Consider the following 15,214-nt stretch of genomic DNA (forward strand, 5'->3'; position numbering starts at 1 on the left):
GCAGCAGGTCGGCTCTATTGCGCAAAATGACGTACCTGTGTGTCATTTCATGTGATAGACACTGGGGGGCATGTGCACGCCACCGGAGGCGCAATTGCGCTAAGCAGGAGCACTGATCTCTGCCTTCATCCAGTCAGAGCCACCCCCACACAGTTAGCAAGCACCAGCTAGGCACACAGTTAACCTTTTGATCGCCCCTGATGCTAACCCCTTCTCTGCCAGTGTCATTAGTACACAAACTGCATATTTTTAGCACTGATCACTGTAATAATGTCACTGGTTCCCAAAAAAGTGTCAAGAGTGTCAGGTAGGTGTCCGATTTGTCCACTGCAATGTTGCAGTCCCGCTAAAAATCGCTGATTATTTTATAAATAAAATAAAAATGCCATAAAAATATCCCATAGTTTGTAAACACGATAACGTTTGCACAAACCAATGAATATACGCTTATTGGGTTTTTTTTTTTACCAAAAATATGTAGCAGAATACATATTAGCCTAAATCGATGAAGAAATTCGATTTTTTACATTTTTTCATTGGATATGTTTCATAGCAGAAAGATATATATATATATATATATATATATATATATATATATATATATATATATATATATATATATATATATATATATATATATATATATATATATTTAAATTGTTGGTCTTTTTTTTGTTTATAGCGCAAAAAATAAAAACTGCAGAGTGGATCAAATACCACCAAAAGAAAGCTCTATTTGTGGGAAAAAAAGGGCATCAATTGTATTTGGGTACAAGCACGACCACACAAATAGTCAGTTAAAGTAACGCAGTGTCGTATTGCAAAAAATGGCCTGGTCAATAAGGGGGTAAAGCCTTCCGGGGCTGAAGTGGTTAAAGTAATGCAGTGCCAAAAAGCAAAAAATGATCTGGTCATGAAAGGGGGGGGGGTAAATCTTCCAGAGGTCAAGTGAATAAAGTGGATGCTCTCCCAATTTGGCTGCAAACGTGGCTACATTAACGTGTAGTCAATTTACAAGCAGAGGTTCTGTTTCTGCCCAGTAGATGGCAGTGTTGAATCGTAGCATAGAAGTGAATGGAGCTGTCAGGCTGGAGATGGATGGGCATTGTATGGGGCAGTAACATGTCCTTGTAATTTCCTAGTCCGACAAAGACTCCGCTACTGTATTCAAAGGGAAGGTGTGAGTGTGAAATCAGGGCTATTGATATGGAGATGTGAGAAGACTTGGGGCAGCCAGGGGACATCCTGGGGACACCTCCTGCTGAGTTGTCACCTCTGCACGAGCCTGCACAATGGGAGCAGAGAAGGTGTGATGGCAGGAGGGTGATGGCAGGATGGTGCTGGCAGGAGGGTGATGGCAGGAGGGTGATGGCAGGAGGGTGATGGCCCTGTCACCTGCATGGACACTGATACTGCTGGAGACCGAAAGTCTCCATCACTCCTGGGAAAGTCAGATGAGAACATTTGTTTCACACTGGAGGAGTTTAGAGTCCTACCTTCACTATATACTTCATTTAGATAATGCACAAGATATAGAAACATGGCAAGAGATGTGAAATGAAAGGAGAAATAGTGAGCTATTAAACTAGAACTACCTACAGATGTCAGCTAGACATTAAACTCATCACACACCATCAAATCTGATTGTACAATCTCCTTTAGCTCTTCCAACAACTGTGTAGTGAAAGAGTCTGGCTGCTTGTATACAGAATAATTGGATAGTTTAGCTAAGTTCTCATAGTATATAGTTATGGTAGATCTAAAGTTGATTGTACAAAAATTGTAAAGTCAGATTGTAAGGTGTATGGCGGCCGCACATGCTTCAATAAATGATTCATTCCTTGTCCAATTGATCTCTTCTGAGATGTTATGGCTATTCAGTTGTTTTTCAAATTAGATCATTGCATAAATTACACTCATAAGCTCCTCTGCACAATCAACTTTGGTGCTTTTTTTTTTTTTTTTTAATTCAGATTTATATTCATAAAATATTTTTCTAATATCGAAAGGAAATTATTTTATGCCTCTAAAAACTTGACCACTTAAGCTCCAGAAGGTTTTATTCCCTTCATGACCAGGATTTTTTGGAGTTTGGCACTGCGCTACTTTAACCACTTACAGACCAGAAGATTTTCCACCTTAATGACCAGGCCATTTTTTTGCAATATGGCACTGCGTCTCATTAACTGACAATTGCGCGGTCGTGCGACGCTGTACCCAAACAAAATTGATGTCCTTTTTTCCCCACAAATAGAACTTTCTTTTGGTGGTATTTGATCACCTGCGGTTTTTATTTTTTGCGCTATAAATAAAAAAAGAGCGACAATTTTGAAAAAAAAAAATATTTTTGACTTTTTTCCTATAATAAATATCCTTCCAAAAAAGTAAAAAAACGAATTTCTATACTATCAGTTTAGGCCAATATGTAATCTTCTACATATTTTTGGTAAAAAAAATCACAATAAGCTTATATTGATTGGTTTGCGCAAAAGTTATAGTGTCTACAAAATAGGGCATAGATTTATGGCATTTTTATTATTATTTTTTTTTACTAGTAATGGCAGTGATCTGCGATTTTCAGTGGGACTGCAACATTGCGGCGGACAGATCGGGCACTTTTGACACTTTTTTGGACCATTGACATTTATACAGTGATCGGAACTAAAAATAGCCACTGATTACTGTATAAATGTCACTGGCAGGAAAGGGGTTAACACTAGGGGGCGATCAAGGGGTTAAGTGTGTTCCCTGGGAGTGTTTCTAACTGTAGGGGGGCTTGGCTGACTGAAGGAGGAGAAAGATTGCTGTTTCTAATTACTAGGAACAGCAGATCTCTCTCTAACTCCCCTGTCAGAACAGGGATCTGTCTGTTTACACAGACAGATTCCTGTTCTGGCTCTCGTTCCCGACATCGAGGCTGCCGGCCACGCGCATCGGTCCCGAGCGGATGTACACCTACGGCGATTTGCGGGAACGCGCTGACATGCCGCGTATAACGACAGCAGCTGCTTGGCAAGATGTTAACTGGCAATTGCGTGGTCATGCAGCACTGTACGCAAATTCAATTTATATCATTTTTTTCACACAAATGGAGATTTCTTTCGGTGGTATCTGATCACCATTGGGGTTTTTATTTTCTATCATATAAATGAAAAAAAGGGTGCTGTGACCAAGGCTTCTTGCCGAAACACATAAGCCCCTGTGTATTTTACTCACTGTCATGTAAACAATAAAGTTATCGTAAGGATCGTTTGGAGTTGCCGGCTCTACTTTTCGTTCGATGTTTGAGAGGACATCTGAGCCTGAGCACCCATCAGTGGATTTCATTACAAATCTGCACTGCTCTGAGCGCTACCCCTGTTTTTTCTCCTATAAATGAAAAAAAGACTGAGCTCTTGGGGCTCATTCACATGGGTGGTGTGGCCTGTACAGTGTGAATCAGTGGTTTGTTTATGTGGCTGGGGCCACCTGGAGCTGTTTGCAGGCAGCCTATGTTATGCTGTGGGGAAGCAGTAGCTGTACAAACACAGCCGCAGGTACTAATTTGACAGGTGTGTGGATCAGGTGTACGGCTCTGAACACAGACAATGTGTATGCTCAGTTACTCATCCACATCTGCACACCTGTCATATTAGGACCTACGGCTGTGTTCGTACAGCTACTGCTTCCCCACAGCGTAACGTAGGCGGCCTCCACACAGCTCCAGGTGGCCCCAGCCACTATTAAGTTAGAGCTCATCACATGGTTCAGCATCAAAGTTCATGACATGGTACAACATCATTCAGTCCATCAAAATCTCAGGCAGGAGGTGGAGACCCAATAGGCTAATGCGTTTCGAGGTTATACCTCTTCCTCCTACTTCCTCTTACTGACACCATTCTCTTCCCTTCTGACAAGTCTATTGCTGTACTGACACCATCCGCTGCTCTACTGATACTGTCCTTTGCCCTGCTGACACCGTCCACTGCCCTACTGACTGACATCATCCACTGTTCACTGCTCTACTGACACCATCCACTGCTCTACTGACACTGTCCACTGCCCTACTGACACCATCCACTGCTCTACTGACACCGTCCACTGCTCTACTGACTGACATCATCCACTGTTCACTGCTCTACTGACACCATCCACTGCTCTACTGACACTGTCCACTGCCCTACTGACACCATCCACTGCTCTACTGACACCGTCCACTGCTCTACTGACTGACATCATCCACTGTTCACTGCTCTACTGACACCATCCACTGCTCTACTGACACTGTCCACTGCCCTACTGACACCATCCACTGCTCTACTGACACCGTCCACTGCTCTACTGACTGACATCATCCACTGTTCACTGCTCTACTGACACCATCCAATGCCCTACTGACACCATCCACTGCTCTACTGACACTGTCCACTGCTCTACTGACACCATCCACTGCTCTACTGACACCATCCACTGCCCTACTGACACCATCCACTGCTCTACTGACACCATCAACTGCTCTACTGACACTATCCACTGCCCTACTGACACCATCCACTGCTCTACTGACACCGTCCACTGCGCTACTGACACCATCCACTGCTCTACTGACACTGTCCACTGCTCTACTGACACCGTCCACTGCTCTACTGACTGACATCATCCACTGTTCACTGCTCTACTGACACCATCCACTGCCCTACTGACACCATCCACTGCTCTACTGACACTATCCACTGCCCTACTGAAACCATCCACTGCTCTACTGACACCATCCACTGCTCTACTGACACTGTCCACTGCCCTACTGACACCATCCATTGCTCTACTGACACTATCCACTGCCCTACTGACACCATCCACTGCCCTACTGACACCATCCACTGCTCTACTGACACCATCCACTGCCCTACTGAAACCATCCACTGCTCTACTGACACCGTCCACTGCTCTACTGACACTATCCACTGCCCTACTGACACTGTCCACTGCCCTACTGACACCATCCATTGCTCTACCAACACCATCCTCTGCCCTACTGACACCATTCACTGTCCTACTGACACCAACAACTGCCCTACTAACACATCCTCTGCTCTACTGACACCATTCACTGCTCTCCTGACACCATCCACTGCTCTACTGACATCAACCTCTGCCCTAGAGTAGTGGCACATCTACTACTGTAATGATACCATTCACTGCTCTACTAACCCCCTCATCTGCCCTACTGACTAATACCATCCATTGTCCTACTGACACCTCTGTCCTAGTGGCACATACACTACTCTAATGACAACATCCACTGCTCTACTGACACCATCTTTGTTTTAATACATTTTTAAATGTTTATTTATATATATTTATAAGAGTGCCTGTATGTATATACAGTGCATCCGGAAAGTATTCTCAGCGCTTCACTTTTTCCACATTTTGTTATGCTACAGCCTTATCCAAAAATGGATTAAATTCATTATTTTCCTCAAAATTCTACAAACAATACCCCATAATGACAACATGAAAGAAGTTTGTTTGAAATCTTTGCAAATGTGTTAAAAATAAAAAAAAATGAAAAAATCACATGTACATAAGTATTCACAGCCTTTGCCATGATACTCAAAATTGAGCTCAGGTGCATCCTGTTGATCATCCTTGAGATATTTCTACAACTTGATTGGAATCCACCTGTGGTAAATTCAGTTGATTGGACATGATTTGGAAAGGCACACACCTGTCTATATAAGGTCCCACATTTAACAGTGCATGTCAGAGCACAAACCAAGCCATGAAGTCCAAGGAATTGTCTGTAGACCTCTGAGACAGGATTGTATTGAGGCACAGATCTGGAGAAGGGTACAGAAAAATTTCTGCAGCATTGAAGGTCCCAATGAGCACAGTGGCCTCCATCGTCCGTAAATGGAAGAAGTTTAGAACCACCAGGACTCTTCATAAGCAGGCCGCCCGACCAAACTGAGTGACCAGGAGAGAAGGGCCTTAGTCAGGGAGGCAACCAAAAACTCGATGGTCACATCGTTTCAGCATTTCTCTGTGGAGAAAGGAGAACCTTTCCAGAAGAACATCCATCTCTGCAGCACTCCACCAATCAGACCTATATGGTAGAGTGGCCAGACAGAAGCCACTCCTCAGTAAAATGTACATATCAGCCCACCTGGAGTTTTCCAAAAGGCACCTGAAGGACTCTCAGACCATGAGAAACAAAATTCTCTGGTCTGATGAAACAAAGATTGAACTCTTTGGCCTGAATGGCAAGCGTTATGGTTGGCGGAAACCAGGCACCGCTCGTCGCCTGCCCAATACCATCCCTACAGTGAAGCATGGTGGCGGCATCATCATGCTGTGTGGATGTTTTTCAGCAGCAGGAACTGGGAGACTAGTCAGGATCGAGGGAAAGATGAATGCAGCAATGTACAGAGACATCCTTGATAAAAATCTGCTCCAGAGCGCTCTGGACCTCAGACTGGGGCGAAGGTTCATCTTTCAACAGGACAACGACCCTAAGCACACAGCCAAGATAACAAAGGAGTGGCTACGGAACAACTCTGTAAATGTCCTTGATTGGCTCAGCCAGAGCCCAGACTTGAACCCGATTGAACATCTCTGTATAGATATGAAAATCCAACCTGATGGAGCTTGAGAAGTCCTGCAAAGAAGAATGGGAGAAACTGCCCAAAAATAGGTGTGCCAAGCTTGTAGCATCATACTCAAAAAGACTTGAGGCTGTAATTGGTGCCAAAGGTGCTTCAACAGAGTATTGAGCAAAGGCTGTGAATGTTTACAGCATCTCACAAAAGTGAGTACACCCCTTACATTTTTGTAAATATTTTATTATATCTTTTTTATGTGACAACACTGAGGAAATGACACTTTGCTACAATGTAAAGTAGTGAGTGTACAGCTTGTATAACAGTGTAAATTTGCTGTCCCCTCAAAATAACTCAACACACAGCCATTAATGTCTAAACTGCTGGCAACAAAAGTGAGTACACCCCTAAGTGAAAATGTCCAAATTTGCCCAATTAGCCATCCCCCCCCCCCCCCGGTGTCATGTGACTCGTTAGTGTTACAAGTTCTCAGGTGTGAATGGGGAACAGTTGTGTTAAATTTGGTGTTATCGCTCTCACTATCTCATACTGGTCACTGGAAGTTCAACATGGCACCTCATGGCAAAGAATCTGGGGATCTGAAAAAAAGAATTGTTGCTCTACATATAGATGTAGACCCTTAAACTGAGCTGCAGCACAGTGGCCAAGACCATAGAGCGGTTAACAGTACAGGTTCCACTCATAATAAGCCTCGCCACGGTCGACCAATGAAGTTGAGTGCACGTGTTCAGCGTCATATCCAGAGGTTGTCTTTGGGAAATAGACTTATGAGTGCTGCCAGCATTGCTGCAGAGGTTGAAGGGGTGGGGGGTCAGCCTGTCAGTGCTCAGACCATACGCCGCACACTGCATGAAATTGGTCTGCATGTCTGTTGTCCGAGAAGGAAGCTGAAGACAAGCAGACTAAGAACATGGATTATTGGGACCATGTCCTGTGGTCTGATGAGACCAAGATAAACTTATTTGGTTCAGATGGTGTCAAGCGTGTGTGGCGGCAACCAGGTGAGGAGTACAAAGACAAGTGTGTCTTCCCTACAGTCAAGCATGGTGGTGGGAGTGTCATGGTCTGGGGCTGCATGAGTGCTGCTGGCACTGGGGAGCTACAGTTCATTGAGGGAACCATGAATGCCAACATGTACTGTGACATACTGAAGCAGAGCATGATCCCCTCCCTTCAGAGACTGGACCGCAGGGCAGTATTCCAACATAATGACAACCCCAAACCAGGGGAGGACTGACAACTCATGGGGCCCCCAGGCAATAGAAGATCATGGGGCGCCCTGTGTCCCCACCCATACGCAAGCCACACCTACACAAAGCCCCACCTACATAAATCATTGGGGCACATAGCAGGGCACAGGCACATCACAGGGCATGGGGCGCACGGCACATCAAGGGATACACAGCAGGGAACAACACAGGGCATAGGGGGCACAGTAGGGCACATCACAGGGCACACAGGAAGGCACATCATGGGGCAAAGGGCACATAAGGGGGTACACAGCAGGGCACTGAGGACATCACAGGCCATTTGGGACATCACAGAACACACAGTAGGGCACATCAGGGAGTACACAGCAGGGCACTGAGAACATCACAGGGCATGGGGCACATCACAGGACACACAGTAGGGCACATCAGGGGGTACACAGCAGGGCACTGAGAACATCACAGGGCATGGGGCACATCACAGGACACACAGTAGGGCACATCACAGGGCACATCAGGGGGTACACAGCAGGGCACAGGGCATGGGGCACACAGCAGGGCACATCACGGGGCACACAGCAGAGTTTATTATGCTGTACACAGCAGGGCACATTATTGAGCACAGCATGGTGCATCACAGGGGGCACAGGGAACATCAGGGGGGACACAGCAGGGCATGGGGCACACAGTAGGCACATCATGGGGTACACAGCGGGGCACATCAGGAGGTACACAGCAGGGCATGCGGCACATCACAGGGCATGTGGCACATAGTAGGGCACACAGAAGAGCACAGGGCACACAGTAGGGCACACCAAAGGGCACATCATTGGAAACAGGGCACATTTGGTGGTACACAGCAGGGCACCTCACAGGGCATGGGGCACACAGTAGGGTACATCAGGGGGTACACAGCAAAGCATGGGACACATCAGGGAGTAAACAGCAGGGCACAGAGCACATCGCAGGGCATAGGGCACACAGTAGGTCACATCACAGGACACACAGTAGGGAACATCATGGTTCACAGGGCACATTAGGCAGTACACAGCAGGGTAAATCACAGGGCATGGGGCACACAGTAGAGCACATATCAGAGAGTACACAGTAGGTCACATCAGGCGGTTCACAGCAGGGCAAAGGACACATCACAGGGCAGGTGGCACACAGTATAGCACATCCGGGGGATACACAGAAGGACACATCACAGGGCATGGGGCACATCACAGGCCACGGGGTACGCAGTAGGGCAAATAGCAGGACACAAACTAAAACACAGGGCACACAGCAGAGCAGACTCAGCACAGTGTCTCTCAGGGCAGCCATGGGGGGGGCACCATGGGGGAAGAAGCTATAGGGGGACACCATGGGTGGGTGGAGGGCACAGGTGGACACTGTGGGGGGGGGGGTAGATGAAACAGAGGGACACTGTGGGGTGGGGGGGTGGACGAAACGGGGACACTGTGGGTGGGTGGAGGACACAGGGGGACACTGTGGGTGGGTGGAGACAAGGGGACACTGATGGTGGGTGGGTGGAGGACACAGGAGGACACTGATGGTGGGTGGGTGGAGGACACAGGGGGACACTGATGGTGGGTGGGTGGAGGACACAGGGGGACACTGTGGAGGACACAGGGGGACACTGTAGGGGGGGGGGGGGTAGAAGGCACAGTGGGACACTGTGGGTGGGTGGAGGACACAGGGGGACACTGTGGGGGGGGGGTGGAGAACACAGTGGGTGGGTGGGTGGAGGACACAGGGGGAAAGTGTGGGTGAGTGGAGGACACAGAGGGACACTGTGGGGGGGGTGGAGGACAAAGGGGGACACTGTGGGGGGGGTGGAAGGCACAGTAGGACACTGTGGGGGGGAGGAAGGCACAGTGGGACACTGTGGGTGGGTAGAGGACACAGGGGGACACCGTGGGTGGGCGGCGGACACAGGGGGACACTGTGGGTGGGTGGAGGACACAGGGGGACACTGTGGGGGGGTGGAGAACACAGGGGGACACTGTGGGTGGGTGGAGGGCACAGGTGGACACGGGGGGGGGGGGTAGATGAAACAGAGGGACACTGTGGGGTGGGGGGGTGGACGAAACAGGGGGACACTGTGGGTGGGTGGAGGACACAGGGGGACACTGTGGGTGGGTGGAGACAAGGGGACACTGATGGTGGGTGGGTGGAGGACACAGGGGGACACTGATGGTGGGTGGGTGGAGGACACAGGGGCACACTGATGATGGGTGGGTGGAGGACACAGGGGGACACTGTGGGGGGGGGGTAGAAGGCACAGTGGGACACTGTGGGTGGGTGGAGGACACAGGGGGACACTATGGGGGGGGGTGGAGAACACAGTGGGTAGGTGGGTGGAGGACACAGGGGGAAAGTGTGGGTGAGTGGAGGACACAGAGGGACACTGTGGGGGGGTGGAGGACAAAGGGGGACACTGTGGGGGGGGTGGAAGGCACAGTAGGACACTGTGGGGGGGAGGAAGGCACAGTGGGACACTGTGGGTGGGTAGAGGACACAGGGGGACACCGTGGGTGGGCGGCGGACACAGGGGGACACTGTGGGGGGGTGGAGAACACAGGGGGACACTGTGGGCGGGTGTAGAACACAGTGGGTGGGTGTGTAGAGGACACAGGGGGACACCATGGGTGGGTGGCGGACACAGGGGGACACTGTGGGTGGGTGGAGGACACAGGGGGACACTGTGGGGGGGTGGAGAACACAAAGGAACACTGTGGGGGGGTGTAGAACACAGTGGGAGGGTGGGTGGTGGACACAGGGGGAAACTGTGGGGGGGGGGGTGAAGGACACAGGGGGACACTGTGGGGGGGACACTGTGGGTGGGGTGGAGAACACAGAGGGACACTGTGGCTGGGTGGAAAACACGGTGGGTGGAGGACACAGGGGGAAACTGTGGGTGAGTGGAGGACACAAGGGGACACAGTGGCGGTGGGGTGGAGGACACAGGGGGACACCGTGGGTGGGTGGAGGACACAGGGGGACACTGTGGGTGGACACAGGGGGACACCGTGGGTGGACACAGGGGGACACTGTGGGTGGGTGGAGGACACAGTGGGTGGGTGGACAACACAGGGGGACACTCTGGGTGGGTGGAGGACACAGTGGGTGGGTGGAGAACACAGGGGGACACCGTGGGTAGGTTGAGGACACAGGGGGACACTGTGGGTGGAGAACACGGGGGGACACATTGGGTGGGTGGAGAATACAGGGGGACACTGTGGGTGGGTGGAGGACACTGTGGGTGGGTGGAGAACACAGGGGGACACTGTGGGGGGTGGAAGACACAGGGAGACACTGTGGGGGGGGGGGTTGGAGGACACCGGGGGAAACTGTGGGGGTGGAGAACACACTGGGACACTGTGGGTGGGTGGAAAACACAGTGGGACACTGTGGGGGGTGGAAGACACAGGGAGACACTGTGGGGGGGGGGGGGTTGGAGGACACCGGGGGAAACTGTGGGGGTGGAGAACACACTGGGACACTGTGGGTGGGTGGACAACACAGGGGGACACTCTGGGTGGGTGGAGGACACAGTGGGTGAGTGGAGAACACAGGGGGACACTGTGGGTGGGTGGAGGACACTGTGGGTGGGTGGAGAACACAGGGGGACACTGTGGGGGGTGGAAGACACAGGGAGACACTGTGGGGGGGGGGGGGGTTGGAGGACACCAGGGGAAACTGTGGGGGTGGAGAACACACTGGGACACTGTGGGTGGGTGGACAACACAGGGGGACACTCTGGGTGGGTGGAGGACACAGTGGGTGGGTGGAGAACACAGGGGGACACCGTGGGTAGGTTGAGGACACAGGGGGACACTGTGGGTGGAGAACACGGGGGGACACATTGGGTGGGTGGAGAATACAGGGGGACACTGTGGGTGGGTGGAGGACACTGTGGGTGGGTGGAGAACACAGGGGGACACTGTGGGGGGTGGAAGACACAGGGAGACACTGTGGGGGGGGGGTTGGAGGACACCGGGGGACACTGTGGGGGGTGGAAAACACAATGGGTTGGTGGAGGACACAGAGGGAAACTGTGGGTGAGTGGAGGACACAGGGGGACACTGTGGGTAGGTGGAGGACACAGGGGGAAACTGTGGGTTAGTGGAGGACACAGTGGGACACTGTGGGGGTGGGGTGGAGGACACAGGGGACACTGGGGGGGTGAAGGACACAGGGGGACACCGTGGGAGGGTAGAGGACACAGGGGGACACTGTGGGGGGGGGTGGAGGACACAGGGGGACACTGTGGGGGGGGTGAAAAAAACAGTGGGTGGGTGAAGGACACAGGGGGAAACTGTGGGTGAGTGGAGGACACAGGGGGACACTGTGGGAGTGAGGGTGGCGGACACAGGGGGACACCGTGGGTGGGTGGAGGACACAGGGAGACACTGTGGGTGGACACAGGGGGACACTGTAGGGGTGGACACAGGGGAACACTGTGGGTGGGTGGAGGACACAGTGGGTGGGTGGAGAACACAGGGGGACACTCTGGGTAGGTGGAAGACACAGTGGGTGGGTGGAGAACACAGGGGGAGACTGTGGGTGGTTGGAGGACACAGGGGGACACTGTGGGTGGAGAACACAGGGGGACACAGTGGGTGGGTGGAGAACACTGTGGGTAGGTGGAGAACACAGGGGGACACTGTGGGTGGGTGAAGGACACAGAGGGACACTGTGGGGGGGGGGGTGGATGACACAGGGGGAAACTGTGGGGGGTGGACACAGGGGAACACTGTGGGGGGGGTGGAGGACACCGGGGAACACTGTGGGGGTGGAGTACACAGGGGGACACTGTGGGTGGGTGGAAAACACAGTGGGTGGGTGGAGGACATAGGGGGAAACTGTGGGTGAGTGGAGGACAGAGGGGGACACTGGGGGGGTGGGGTGGAGGACAAAGGGGGACACTGTGTGGGGGGGTGGAGGACACAAGGGGACACTGTGGGGGGTGGTGGAGGACACAGGGGCACACTGTTGGGGGTGGAGGACACAGGAGGACACTGTGGGGGGTGTGGAGGACACAGGGGGACACCATGGGTGGAGGACACAGGGGGACACTGTGGGTAGGTGGAGGACACAGGGGGAAACTGTGGGTTAGTGGAGGACACAGTGGGACACTGTGGGGGTGGGGTGGAGGACACAGGGGACACTGTGGGGGTTGAAGGACACACCGGGACACAGTGGGGGGGTGGAGGACACAGGGGGACACTGTGGGGGGGCGGAGGACACAAGGGCACACTGTGGGTGGAGGACACAGGGGGACACCGTGGGTGGGTGGAGGACACAGGGGGACACCGTGGGTGGGTGGAGGACACAGAAGGACACTGTGGGGGGGGTGAGGACACAGGGTACACTGTGGGGGGTGGAGGACACAGGGGGACACTGTGGGGGGGGTGGAGGACACAGGTGGACACCATGGGTGGAGGACAGAGGAGGACACCGTGGGTGGGTGGAGGACACAGGGGGACACCGTGAGTGGGTGGAGGACACAGGGGGACACCGTGGGTGGACACAGGGGGACACAGTGGGTGGACACAGGGGGACATTGTGGGTGGGTGGGGGACACAGTGGGTGGGTGGAGAACACAGGGGGACACTGTCAGTGGGTGGAGAACACAGTGGGTGGGTGGAGAACACAGGGGGAAACTGTGGGTGAGTGGAGGACACAGGGGGACACTCTGGGTGGGTAGAGGACACAGGGGGACACTGTGGGTGGGTGGAGGACACAGGTTGACACCGTGGTGGTTGGAGGACACAGGGGGACACCGTGGGTGAAGGATACAGGGGGACACCATGGGTGGGTGGACACAGGGGGACAACGTGGGTGGGTGGAGGACACAGGGGGACACCATGGGTAGAGGACACAGGGGGACACCGTGAGTGGAGGACACAAGGGGACACCGTAGGTGGGTGGAGGCCACAGAGGGACACCGTGGGTGGGTGGAGGACACAGCGGGACACCGTGGGTAAGCGGAGGACACAGGGGGACACAGGGGGAGAACACAGGGGGACACTGTGGGTGGGTGGAGGACACAGTGGGTGGGTGGAGAACACAGGGGGACACTGTGGGTGGGTGGAGAACACAGTGGGTGGGTGGAGAACACGGGGGGACACTGTGGGTGGGTGGAGGCCTCAGGGGGACACTGTGGGGGGTATGGAGAACCCAGGGGGACACTGTGGGTGGGTGGGGAACACAGTGGGTGGGTGGAGCATTGCTGCAGAGGTTGAAGGGGTGGGGGGTCAGCCTGTCAGTGCTCAGACCATACGCCGCACACTGCATGAAATTGGTCTGCATGTCTGTTGTCCGAGAAGGAAGCTGAAGACAAGCAGACTAAGAACATGGATTATTGGGACCATGTCCTGTGGTCTGATGAGACCAAGATAAACTTATTTGGTTCAGATGGTGTCAAGCGTGTGTGGCGGCAACCAGGTGAGGAGTACAAAGACAAGTGTGTCTTCCCTACAGTCAAGCATAGTGGTGGGAGTGTCATGGTCTGGGGCTGCATGAGTGCTGCCGGCACTGGGGAGCTACAGTTCATTGAGGGAACCATGAATGACAACATGTACTGTGACATACTGAAGCAGAGCATGATCCCCTCCCTTCAGAGACTGGGCCGAAGGGCAGTATTCCAACATAATGACAACCCCAAACCAGGGGCGGACTGACAACTCATGGGGCCCCCAGGCAATAGAAGATCATGGGGCGCCCTGTGTCCCCACCCATACGCAAGCCACACCTACACAAAGCCCCACCTACATAAATCATTGGGGCACATAGCAGGGCACAGGCACATCACAGGGCATGGGGCGCACGGCACATCAAGGGATACACAGCAGGGAACAACACAGGGCATAGGGGGCACAGTAGGGCACATCACAGGGCACACAGGAAGGCACATCATGGGGCAAAGGGCACATAAGGGGGTACACAGCAGGGCACTGAGGACATCACAGGCCATTTGGGACATCACAGAACACACAGTAGGGCACATCAGGGAGTACACAGCAGGGCACTGAGAACATCACAGGGCATGGGGCACATCACAGGACACACAGTAGGGCACATCAGGGGGTACACAGCAGGGCACTGAGAACATCACAGGGCATGGGGCACATCACAGGACACACAGTAGGGCACATCACAGGGCACATCAGGGGGTACACAGCAGGGCACAGGGCATGGGGCACACAGCAGGGCACATCACGGGGCACACAGCAGAGTTTATTATGCTGTACACAGCAGGGCACATTATTGAGCACAGCATGGTGCATCACAGGGGGCACAGGGAACATCAGGGGGGACACAGCAGGGCATGGGGCACACAGTAGGCACATCATGGGGTACACAGCGGGGCACATCAGGAGGTACACAGCAGGGCAT

Source organism: Aquarana catesbeiana, linkage group LG02 (genome assembly GCF_042186555.1).
Source record: "Aquarana catesbeiana isolate 2022-GZ linkage group LG02, ASM4218655v1, whole genome shotgun sequence".
In the NCBI taxonomy this organism is placed as follows: domain Eukaryota; kingdom Metazoa; phylum Chordata; class Amphibia; order Anura; family Ranidae; genus Aquarana; species Aquarana catesbeiana.